General features: G+C 38.3%; 1 long non-coding RNA gene across 1 annotated transcript; it reads left to right on the top strand.

The window, feature by feature from the left end:
• The first annotated feature begins 3,023 nt into the window (after positions 1 to 3,023).
• On the top strand, positions 3,024 to 10,837 carry LOC131195594 (uncharacterized). The gene is made up of 3 exons (XR_009154485.1): positions 3,024 to 3,113; positions 6,685 to 6,792; positions 7,180 to 10,837. It is a non-coding gene; the product is annotated as an uncharacterized LOC131195594 (long non-coding RNA).
• Positions 10,838 to 10,987: the final 150 nt, after the last annotated feature.

The following is a 10,987-nucleotide window of genomic DNA, read 5'->3' as shown; positions in this document are numbered from 1 at the left end:
AGGTGTGCCTATCCCAAGCCATGTAGGGCTTTAAAGGTAATCACTACCATCTTGAATTATACTTGGAAAACACCAATAACTATATTACTAGAACATTAAAAAAGGAAACCATTTTGATCAAGACCCATAAACTATGAGAATCTTTGGCATAGTTCTGTCAGTATCTTCATTTGTCATCTTGCCCTGGTTAGATCTTTCAATGTATCTTCATAAAAATAGTTATAATGCTAAAACTATAAACTTCACTGTCTGATTCAACAATGATGGAACCAGAGCTAGGAAGACCCAGCTTCATAGTCATTCTTAGTCACAAAAATTCATTGAGTCACTTATCCTCAGTGTTGTGGTAAAATAAAATCATTTCTATGCAAGCTGCCTTGAGTTCTTAGAGGAAAACAAGGAAATAGTTCTAGCAAATAATTGTATGCAATAGATATTAATAAATTCATTGAGTCACTTATCCTCAGTGTTGTGGTAAAATAAAATCATTTCTATGCAAGCTGCCTTGAGTTCTTAGAGGAAAACAAGGAAATAGTTCTAGCAAATAATTGTATGCAATAGATATTAATAAATTCATTGAGTCACTTATCCTCAGTGTTGTGGTAAAATAAAATCATTTCTATGCAAGCTGCCTTGAGTTCTTAGAGGAAAACAAGGAAATAGTTCTAGCAAATAATTGTATGCAATAGATATTAATAAATTCATTGAGTCACTTATCCTCAGTGTTGTGGTAAAATAAAATCATTTCTATGCAAGCTGCCTTGAGTTCTTAGAGGAAAACAAGGAAATAGTTCTAGCAAATAATTGTATGCAATAGATATTAATAAATTCATTGAGTCACTTATCCTCAGTGTTGTGGTAAAATAAAATCATTTCTATGCAAGCTGCCTTGAGTTCTTAGAGGAAAACAAGGAAATAGTTCTAGCAAATAATTGTATGCAATAGATATTAATAAATTCATTGAGTCACTTATCCTCAGTGTTGTGGTAAAATAAAATCATTTCTATGCAAGCTGCCTTGAGTTCTTAGAGGAAAACAAGGAAATAGTTCTAGCAAATAATTGTATGCAATAGATATTAATAAATTCATTGAGTCACTTATCCTCAGTGTTGTGGTAAAATAAAATCATTTCTATGCAAGCTGCCTTGAGTTCTTAGAGGAAAACAAGGAAATAGTTCTAGCAAATAATTGTATGCAATAGATATTAATAAATTCATTGAGTCACTTATCCTCAGTGTTGTGGTAAAATAAATCATTTCTAGGAGCTGCAAAGCCAGGACAACGCTCAGATTGCCCACCGGGTCTGCCTAGGGTAGTGTAACTCCATCCAGAACCAAAGATGGAAGAATAGTGCCTGTATCTGGACGGTCTAAATATCCATAGCCACTCTCTCTTGCTTGGATTCAATCCAAGCCCATTTCATCCCATCCAACCCCAACTTCCCCCAGATATTAGGATAGGACAGCCACAGCATCATTCAAAGAGCCTGGGATAGAGATATCTCATCCCAAACTGATGGATCACCTCACCCAACGACTTCATATAAAAGTTAAATAGGGAGAAAGTCATCACACAAAGTAGGGGCCCTCCAGTCAGTGGATTGGAACCGGCTCTGGAGGAAGGAGGAGAACCGGAACAATTTGAAGCCAGCCCCGAAGGATACGATGGTCAACAGTTCCATTTTCAAGCAGAAGTAGGTAAATTAATAATTAAAATAAAGCTTCCTTCAAGTTGAGCTCAGCTCTTCATTATTTTATGGACATACTTATGCTACTTTCTTGGTAGCAATATGGAAATGGTTTGCCATTGCCATTATTTATCAAGATTATTTTGATTTTCCAGTCTAACCTACATCCCTGAAATCTCCCAGCTATGAAGGCCAAATTCTGTCCAGTTTCTGCCCAAAGTCAGTCAGGTAATCCTACTTGCCAAGACCAATAACTATATTACTAGTATATTAAAAAAAGGAAACCATTTTGATCAAGACCCATAGACTATGAGAATCTTTGGCATAGTTCTGTCAGTATCTTCATTTGTCATCTTGCCCTGGTTAGATCTTTCAATGTATCTTCATAAAAATAGTTATAATGCTAAAACTATAAACTTCACTGTCTGAGGCCTAGAGGTTACCAATCTGCCTAATACGCAAGCGGTCTGGGGTTCGAATCCCAGAAGGGCATGGCTAGCTGATGAGAACTAAACAGCTTGAAATAGCTATGCGAGTCTCCCTTTATTTCTTTGTTGGCGAAATTAAATTTAACACAAAATAGTTTGTCACAGAAACGACTGCCTGTGAAGGCTCCTGGATTGGGGCTGAAAGGCGAAAGCCGAAGCAGTATGCTCCATCTCATAATTGGGTAGACCCGGTTGCCCTGATAGACTGGTCTCACCGGAAAAAACACTTCACTGTCTGATTCAACAATGATGGAACCAGAGCTAGGAAGACCCAGCTTCATAGTCATTCTTAGTCACAAAAATTCATTGAGTCACTTATCCTCAGTGTTGTGGTAAAATAAATCATTTCTATGCAAGCTGCCTTGAGTTCTTAGAGGAAAAACAAGGAAATAGTTCTAGCAAATAATTGTATGCAATAGATATTAATAAATTCATTGACTGGATTGCCAGAGAGCTCTTATATATGTGTTAATGCATGCTATCACCTGTAACACTCTTCATAACACTTTCTGTTAAATTTAGAATCAAGTCTGCACCATCCTCCTTTCTATATAAATTCAGCTACAGAAGAAATAATGGTGCATAGCGGCAAAACAATTCGTGTATCAAGTGAAGTGATGGCATTTCTTTCATTTTTTGCAGCTTTTTGGCATCAACTCTTAGGGATAAATGTTTGCAGATGTCAGAATATTGATTGCAGAAAATCTTGAAACCCACAAATCCCTGGGGCCTAGGTCTTAGTAATTTCTGCTGTTTATGTAATTTCAGCACAGCACGTCACCGAGAAGTTATTTATCTAAAAGAACCGTGGCCAAATTTGGCAGGCAAAGCTGCTGCAATGCTTATGAAGGTACTGCTTCCTTCGTTCTTTTGTGCTATGGTAATCATAAAATGTCAGCTAATATCCATTTTTCGGTCAGATTTAAGATCTAGTGCAGGTGAGTGGAATAATCCTTTTCTTTTGACAGAAGTGGTTCCTGTTCAGTTGGTCAAATGTTTTAACAATGCCTTCTTTAATTTAGTTTTAGCTATCAATGGAAGAGAATATTTGTATCTTAGGGTTGAACTGTGGGGCCCTTGAGGCTCTCTGAGCTTGGTGGTTTTCTTGCAGACGTTTTGTTACCAAACTAGATAACAACATCAGTGCTAGTAGGGAATGGGGTCTGCTATCTTTATGTGCAAGTGGCTTGCCCTATCCGTGTTGGTGGGAGACTGAGAGTGTTCTTGGTGGTTCCTTGAATAGGTTGTTGCTTCCTGTTGGCTTCTTTGCCTGAGTTAGTAGTTCCTTGATTGAGCAGAGATTAACATGAGACCAACAATCAAGAAGTAAATAATACCACAATCAAGGAAGTAGCTCAGGCAAACAAACTTTCAATAATCAAATGCCTAATCATAAGAACATCCCCACCAACACCAATAGGGAAAATACTAATATATAAAAAGAGCAAACAATGCTCCTTTCTAGTATTGATGATGTTACCTTGTTGGGTAGTGAAATATTTGCAAGAAAACAACCAAGCTCAGACAACCAAGCTCAGAGAGCACCAAGGGCTCCGTAGTTTTAGCTATTTCAAACATCAGGATCCCTAATTAAAAAAATTAAGCCCTTCTTGATGTGTTCTAAACAAAACCTAGAATTCTTCATATAAACAGTAAAAACATGAATTGGCTTAACTTTTCCTTGCTCTTCCTAGAGCACCAGCCAAATCTAGTATCCTTCATGTCTATTTATACCTTCTCCCGAACATACCGTATATTCATATTGCATGCCCTAGTTCTGATAGAGATGCAATTTATTTTCGCCACTGTATTGGTTTTCAGCCAGATATTAAAGTCCTTCATTTGGGATGCAAATCAAATTTATAGCTGTACTTGGGTCAAGGAACATAAACACAGTTGTGTGTATTGATGGACATGTGTTTGTGGTATGGGTCCCTACAAAGTCTATGTTGCTGTAGGCTGCCCTGGTTATCACATTTTTAACTCGGAGGAGCTGCCATAAGAATTGTATGGAGTAGCTAAAGAAGACAATCTAGAACTAAAAAGTGACAGGGGAGTGAATAAAAAAGCAGTAGCCACAGAACAACATAAAGGTGCTTGCATTCAAACCAGTGGGGGAATTTAACTGTTTTACTACCGGTTCTGTGGGCATGGCTTTGTGGGCGTGGTGTGGCTTGGTGGGTGTGGCTTGGTGGGCATGGCAGGGGAAGGATACTGCAAAATCTCCATTCCCACCCCACTCCTGGGGGAAGGATATTGCAAAATCTCCATTCCCACCCCACTCTGGGGTCAGCTAGAGGTGGTATTTGCCGGTTCTCCGAACTACTCAAAATTTCCGCTACCGGTTCTCCAGACTAGGACCCCTGAATAGCACCCCTGAGTCAAACACTTTCTCACAGTGTGATCCTGCAACAGATTTGAGGCCAGGATGTGCCTGAACAAAAAGAGTTTTTCTCCCAACTGAGGTATATAAGAGCAGAAATGAAATGCTCAGGGGTGACTAGCTGATTCAGTGGCTTCCATCATTTAGGTGTTTCTATTGTCTTTCAAATTATTATAAAGCATCTATTATCTGAATTGTTCATATAAAACCTTTCCTTCTTTCCCAAATTTTATTAAATACATTTTGGCTGCAAATATTTTGTCTTTCGATATTGTTTTATTTAATTGTCTAGATTATATAGACAAATAATTGTCTTGAGATTGTCTTGTTGTCTTGAGATTCTGGACTAATTTGATTTTCACAGAGCTTCAGGGTTGCTCTGACTCTGGTAAATGACATTTATTTAGCTAGGGGGAAAAGGCATTGAACGTGACCTCAGACCACCTCGTCTCTAGGTTCAATATTGGATTTCATAGTCCCTCCAAAAGCCAATTTGGACTTGAAGCAGTGCACGCTGACCAGATCCTGCCATTTACTTAGATGAACTTTCACCCCAGCAATTTAACTAACAAGCATTTGCAGTGTGTTAAGCTGAAGAGCTTTATAGTTTCTGTTTTGCTGGAAAGTAAATTAATCCAAGAATACAAATTTAATAAATAAATAAGAGACAAATAGCAAGCCGTTATGGAAGCTTTGTAAGATACAACAGAGACCTTGTCTGAAATCACTTAAAGATTTTAGGTTTCAAATGTGGAAGATGCTCCAGAGCATAATGTAACTCAGACTTCCATCTGGAGACTGGGGGATTGATAGTCGGAGATGGAGAGCTCCCTTTCCCTTTGTTCCTTATTAATTTAGAATCCTGGGTTAGCCCACTGTCTGTTTCAAAAGTGAACCAAAGCACAAAAATGGGTCTTTTAGGGTGCACCTGAGAAGTTTGATCTTCTACTTTCAATGCCCTGCAGTCCTCTGCTACAGCTCCAGAACTAGGTGGATCCACAACAGCCCTGGAACTGATGCAGTTTGGCAGTTCTTCCACTCTATACTTCCACCTCAGGCTTTTTTGGATTGCACTTCCTAGTTTGCAAAAATCTTCCGGTGGTCGTTTTTTCAAACGCCTAATTTTCTCTCCAAACACCTGCTAACTATGGGGATCTTGCATTTTTCTTTGAAACATTTTTTAATGACTATCACTGCTCGAGATTTTGTAATCCTGTCTCCTCTGGGGTATTTTGTTTGTAAAACCGCTTTGGGATCAAATCTTGGAATGGTTTCAAACCACAGGTCTTAAGAATATCCCTGGCTGTTCTAACTCTTGGAAAGTTTGAAATGGCAAGCGCCGTCCTGTGTAATTTGGGAATGAAACATATCATTTTTTTTGTATCATAAAAGCGTACAACATAAGAACTCTGAAATCCCCTAATATTTGGGAACATAGCTTGGCAGCTTTTAATTTTTAAAGTCTGTGGCCAATTCTCATTGTACTTCAATTTGTTTCAATCTTACTAAAATGCAGGAATTTAGAGAACTACCCAAAAAGTTAATTTTTTCCCCCTTACATACATATATTCTTTTTTTGGAATGTGGCTCATAATTATAATTTTTATATTGAAATGGAAGTAAAATTACAAAAGAGTTTAGGATGAGGAGCAGTGAATAAAAAGAAAATAATCCCCTCAAGGTAAAAGACTTCATAACAATTTGTTTACATTTGTTTTATTACACGCTATTACAGTATATCCCCATTCTATTTTATCCAGCTTCTGCAAAAGATTAGGCTGAAAGCGAATAACATTCAAAGACCACCCAGTAGATTTCATGGGTTAATGAAGGCAGAAGAGCAACATAAACAATTAAGGGCTGTTTTACAATATGACAATATATCATTTTATCTATTTCGCTGGGTAGGAAAATTAAGGTATGGAAAAATGGAAACACTCAATAGAATCCTCTGCTGGCAATTATTATTCCTTTTTAAACAATGGGCTGGGTCTTTTATTGTATCCATTTCTTATTTTTCCACTTACTTTGGCCCTTGCTTCATTCTTTGCATCGTAAGTTTCCAATCTCTCTAGCTGCCCTGCTCATATGAAACTTCCTCACTACTTTTTGTCTGTCCCTTCCAGGCTGGTCTCATTGACTCAGGCTTAAGTTCTGAATTCTCAAGTCAAAATATCAGAAGAATGGGGGGGAAAAAGAAGAATGGATTTAGGACCTTTTCCCAAGAACAAAAGGTAAGCATGTGAGAAATATAGAGAGAAAGAGAAAGGAAGGGAACTGGTTAAGGGCCTGCAGAATAAATCTATTTATTCTGAAGTAAGCTCCAGTGAGTTTACTGGGTTTATTTCCCCATAAATTTGCATTAAATTGTAGCCTCAAAAGACGTGTTTCTTCCTTATTTCTTCCAACAACCTGCCTGGCTTTAAAGAAGTAATTGCATACTGGAGGGGATACATTTAAAAAAAAAATCCCTTTTGGCCTACATCATAAAAACAGTTAAGAAATCCAGGATTTTGATGCATCTAAAATCCCAGATTCTCGGCTTTCATTAAAGGAAATGAGGTTCTGAGGTAGCCCTATGTCAAAACAAGCCCTGTCATGATTCCTGTCATTTCTCTCAGGTTTTGAAAGAGAAGAGTTTTCATTTAACCCGCGTTGAAAGAGAATAAAAACCGACAAACTGAACTGAAGCTCTACCGCAAGCCTGACAGACAACACTGGATTCTTTCCCCCAGCTATATTTTTCATTTCCAGAAGAACCGGAGCTGCAGGGAATTCTTCGACCATCAGAAACAGTGGGTGATCCTGTAAAGGCCTTTTAAGCAACCAGCCATTTCTTTGTTTCCTGCTCCTTTCCCCTACTAGATTTACATGATTGAAAACAACCACTCCTTGTCACTTGGTTTTTATAGCTAGCCAAATCAAGAGCTACTTTCGGATTTTGGTATTTCTTTTGCAAAGTATCCAGTAGTTGGGAGGGCGTGACCTGAGATTTGGGAAGGCAGAAATTTGTTTCTCCAACATTTTGTTCATTAATTCTGACCAAGGAATCAGCAAGAATTTTTTTTTTTTCAGAGTAAAACAGAAGCCAAGGAGCCAGGTCGTCTATTTGTATTGGTGAGGATGTTAAGTCTTTTATCTCAAGCACACTAGTTTCCAAAATCTATGAGCTTAGAATAGAAGCTAATATGCAAGGCTACTCCGCTCTCTCTCCATCTGTCCATTCATCCATATAGTTTTAAGTGGTATTTTAACCTTAGATACAAATTCTGCAAAGGCATCCTAATGAAAACTACAAAGGAGCCAAAACCAAAGTAGTTTTTTTATTATTATTATTACAAGGGGGTTTGTAGTATTAAGGAAGAAGAAGGATTATAGAGTTAGAGTTTATAAAAAGGTAGGGGGGAAAGAGGCAGAAGAAACTTTCTCTTCTTCTTCTTCTTCCCAGAACAGTTCAGATCTACTTATTCTAAAGTAAGTAAAGGTAAAGGTTCCCCTCGCACATATGTGCTAGTCGTTCCTGACTCTAGGGGGCGGTGCTCATCTCCGTTTCAAAGCCGAAGAGCCAGTGCTGTCCGAGACGTCTCCGTGGTCATGTGGTCGGCATGACTAAATGCCAAAGGTGCACGGAACGCTCTTACCTTCCCGCCAAAAGTGGTCCCTATTTTTCCTACTTGCATTTTTTATGTGCTTTCGAACTGCTAGGTTGGCAGAAGCTGGGACAAGTAATGGGAGCTTACCCCGTTACGCGGCACTAGGGATTCAAATCGTTGAACTGCTGACCTTTTGATCAACAAGCTCAGTGTCTTAGCCAGAGCTACCACATCCCTTTTCTATAGTAGGATGGTCATTTTTAGTTAATGAAACTGCTTACTTAGTCTTAAAATTGGTATTTTGGAAAATGTTCCAATGGAGTTCAATGGAACTTATTTCTCTGTAAGTATGAGGCAATAAGATACTAAACTTAGAATTCAGTTCTAGGCGCTGCTTCTGAGTAAATGAGTCAAGTATATTAGTAGAATAATCCAACAAAGGTCTACTCAGATTTAACGTGTTTCCTAAAAAAAGGAGGGCAATTCTAGTCCAGCTGGTGTAGATAGGAAATGTTTGTACTAAGATAGATAAATAAAACAAAACAATAAAACAAAACAAAATAACCTCAGATTCCCAGTTGTCATTAAAACAAACAAACAAACAGCTTAACAGGATGTGAAAGAAGCATCTCATTTGGAATATCACTTCTGAAAAATTAGGGTTTTGAGTGAGTCTGTGGGACCATGCAGGTGGGAGAGAACAGTAAATAAAAATGAACATACTTTACAATGGAATAGGGAAGACAGAAAGTTAGTCAGTTGCGCATATTTCTTTTGTAGCATTTGCCCTTTGCCCAATTCATTTGAAACTTTTGACAATCCTATTGAAGAGAGAGCTTTGAGTTAGTCTCTGACCCTGCACTGTCACTAGGTTTGAAAGTTCATTCAGTTCAGCCTTGGGTGTCCAACAAGTAGACAGGGAAACCTGGAACAGGCAGAAATTCATCTGCCACTGTGCAGGAAGTCTTCCAGCTGAATGCTTGCCCAACTCAACCCAAATTGTAATACTGGGATGGGTCTTATGAAACTGTATACTATGGATTGAGAGCTCAGAGTATGAAGAAGAAGGGCCTCTGGTGGCGCAACAGGCTAATGCAGCCTATTATTAACAGCAACTGCTTGCAATATTGCAGGTTCAAGTCCCACCAGGCCCAAGGTTGACTCAGCCTTCCATCCTTTATAAGGTAGGTAAAATGAGGACCCAGATTGTTGGGGGGCAATAAGTTGACTTTGTATATAGTATACAAATGGATGAAGACTATTGCTTGACATAGTGTAAGCCGCCCTGAGTCTTCGGAGAAGGGCGGGATATAAATGCAAAAAAAAAAAAAAGAGGAATCAAGAGATAAGATGTAGACTAGGGAACAAGTCATGGGGTTTTAACTCATACTGATACAATGAAGTTACTATACACTCCTTATTTTATCCCCCATTTGGATCTTCTGTTTTGTCAGAAGAACCTGGTGATTCCCCACCCCCTCAGATTTAAGCACATTCTACTAACCAGCAGTTCCTGATTAAATTTATTCAACTGCATATACAACAGTGGTTTTTCGAGTAAAAATCCATGAATCTACATGTGGTGGAATGCCTTCAGATTTCCAATTGGTGTTGTTCCAATTATGTAGCAGTGGTGGGCCTGATGAATTTATCTTTTATGCAGATGTCATAGTACTCCCTCATCATGACAGTCACGTCACATTCGATAGTAACTGTGGAGGAGAAATAACAACAAAACCCATCTGCCATCAGTTTCTACAGTAATGTCGTCCCATCAGTTTCTACAAATACATTTCTCTGATTGTGTAGGGAGAGACATTTAGAGAGGGCTTGGACCAAAGGCTAGGCAGTAGTGGAAGGAAAAATACAGATGCTAGAAGAAGCCTGGGATGAATTTTATTACATAAATCCGAACGTTTTGCTTTCATTGGCCAAAGGCCATAATAGTAGCTTGAAGAAAAGAAGGAGAAAGAGTAAATGGAAAGGACTTTTCCAAGTTAAGTAGTGACTGGTTACTGTGCCAGAAAGTGCTGCCCTTATTTAAGTGAACAATTTTACTTTGGATGCAGGAGATTACGTATCAAGCCAACATATTGTTCCCTGCATCATCTCTGCAATGCATTGACACCAACTCAAAATGTGAGGAAACAAAACAAAATAAAAAATGAAATAAAACAAAATGAAGACTGGTCTTGCTAAATATTAAAATATAGTTGTTGCATAATTCTGCCTACTACTTATGTTGGTAAACCAACACTTATTTCCATGGGTGCGGCTTTATGTCCTTGAAGTTAATAACGGCTCATTCAGGAGAATTTGCAAGGTGAGCAATTGCTTTGCAATACAGTCTAGTTAATTTCATTACTGACTGAGGTTGAACAGTAGAAATTAACTTGCCAGACAGATCAAAGTCACATGCACAGGGTTACTTTTACAGAGTTTCTGCTTTTCTCCAAAACTTTTACAGAGTTTCTGCTCTTCTCCAAAACTATAAATTGTATGTTTTGATTATCATATATTTTTTTTGTTTACATTTATATCCCGCCCTTCTCCGAAGACTCAGGGCAGCTTACAGTGTGTAAGGCAATAGTCTCATTCTATTTGTATATTTACAAAGTCAACTTATTGCCCCCCCAACAATCTGGGTCCTCATTTTACCTACCTTATAAAGGATGGAAGGCTGAGTCAACCTTGGGCCTGGTGGGATTCGAGCCTGCAGTAATTACAGGCTGCTATGTTTTAATAACAGGCTATCTTACAGCCTGAGCCACCAGGCTGTAAGATAAAATTTTAAAATTTAGCACTGTATTTACACAGAACCAGAAATATCTATGCA

The sequence above is a fragment of the Ahaetulla prasina genome, chromosome 3 (genome assembly GCF_028640845.1).
Source record: "Ahaetulla prasina isolate Xishuangbanna chromosome 3, ASM2864084v1, whole genome shotgun sequence".
Classification (NCBI taxonomy): Eukaryota; Metazoa; Chordata; class Lepidosauria; order Squamata; family Colubridae; genus Ahaetulla; species Ahaetulla prasina.
The sequence above is the reverse complement of the archived record's forward strand: the minus strand, read 5'-3'. Positions and strand labels throughout refer to the sequence as shown.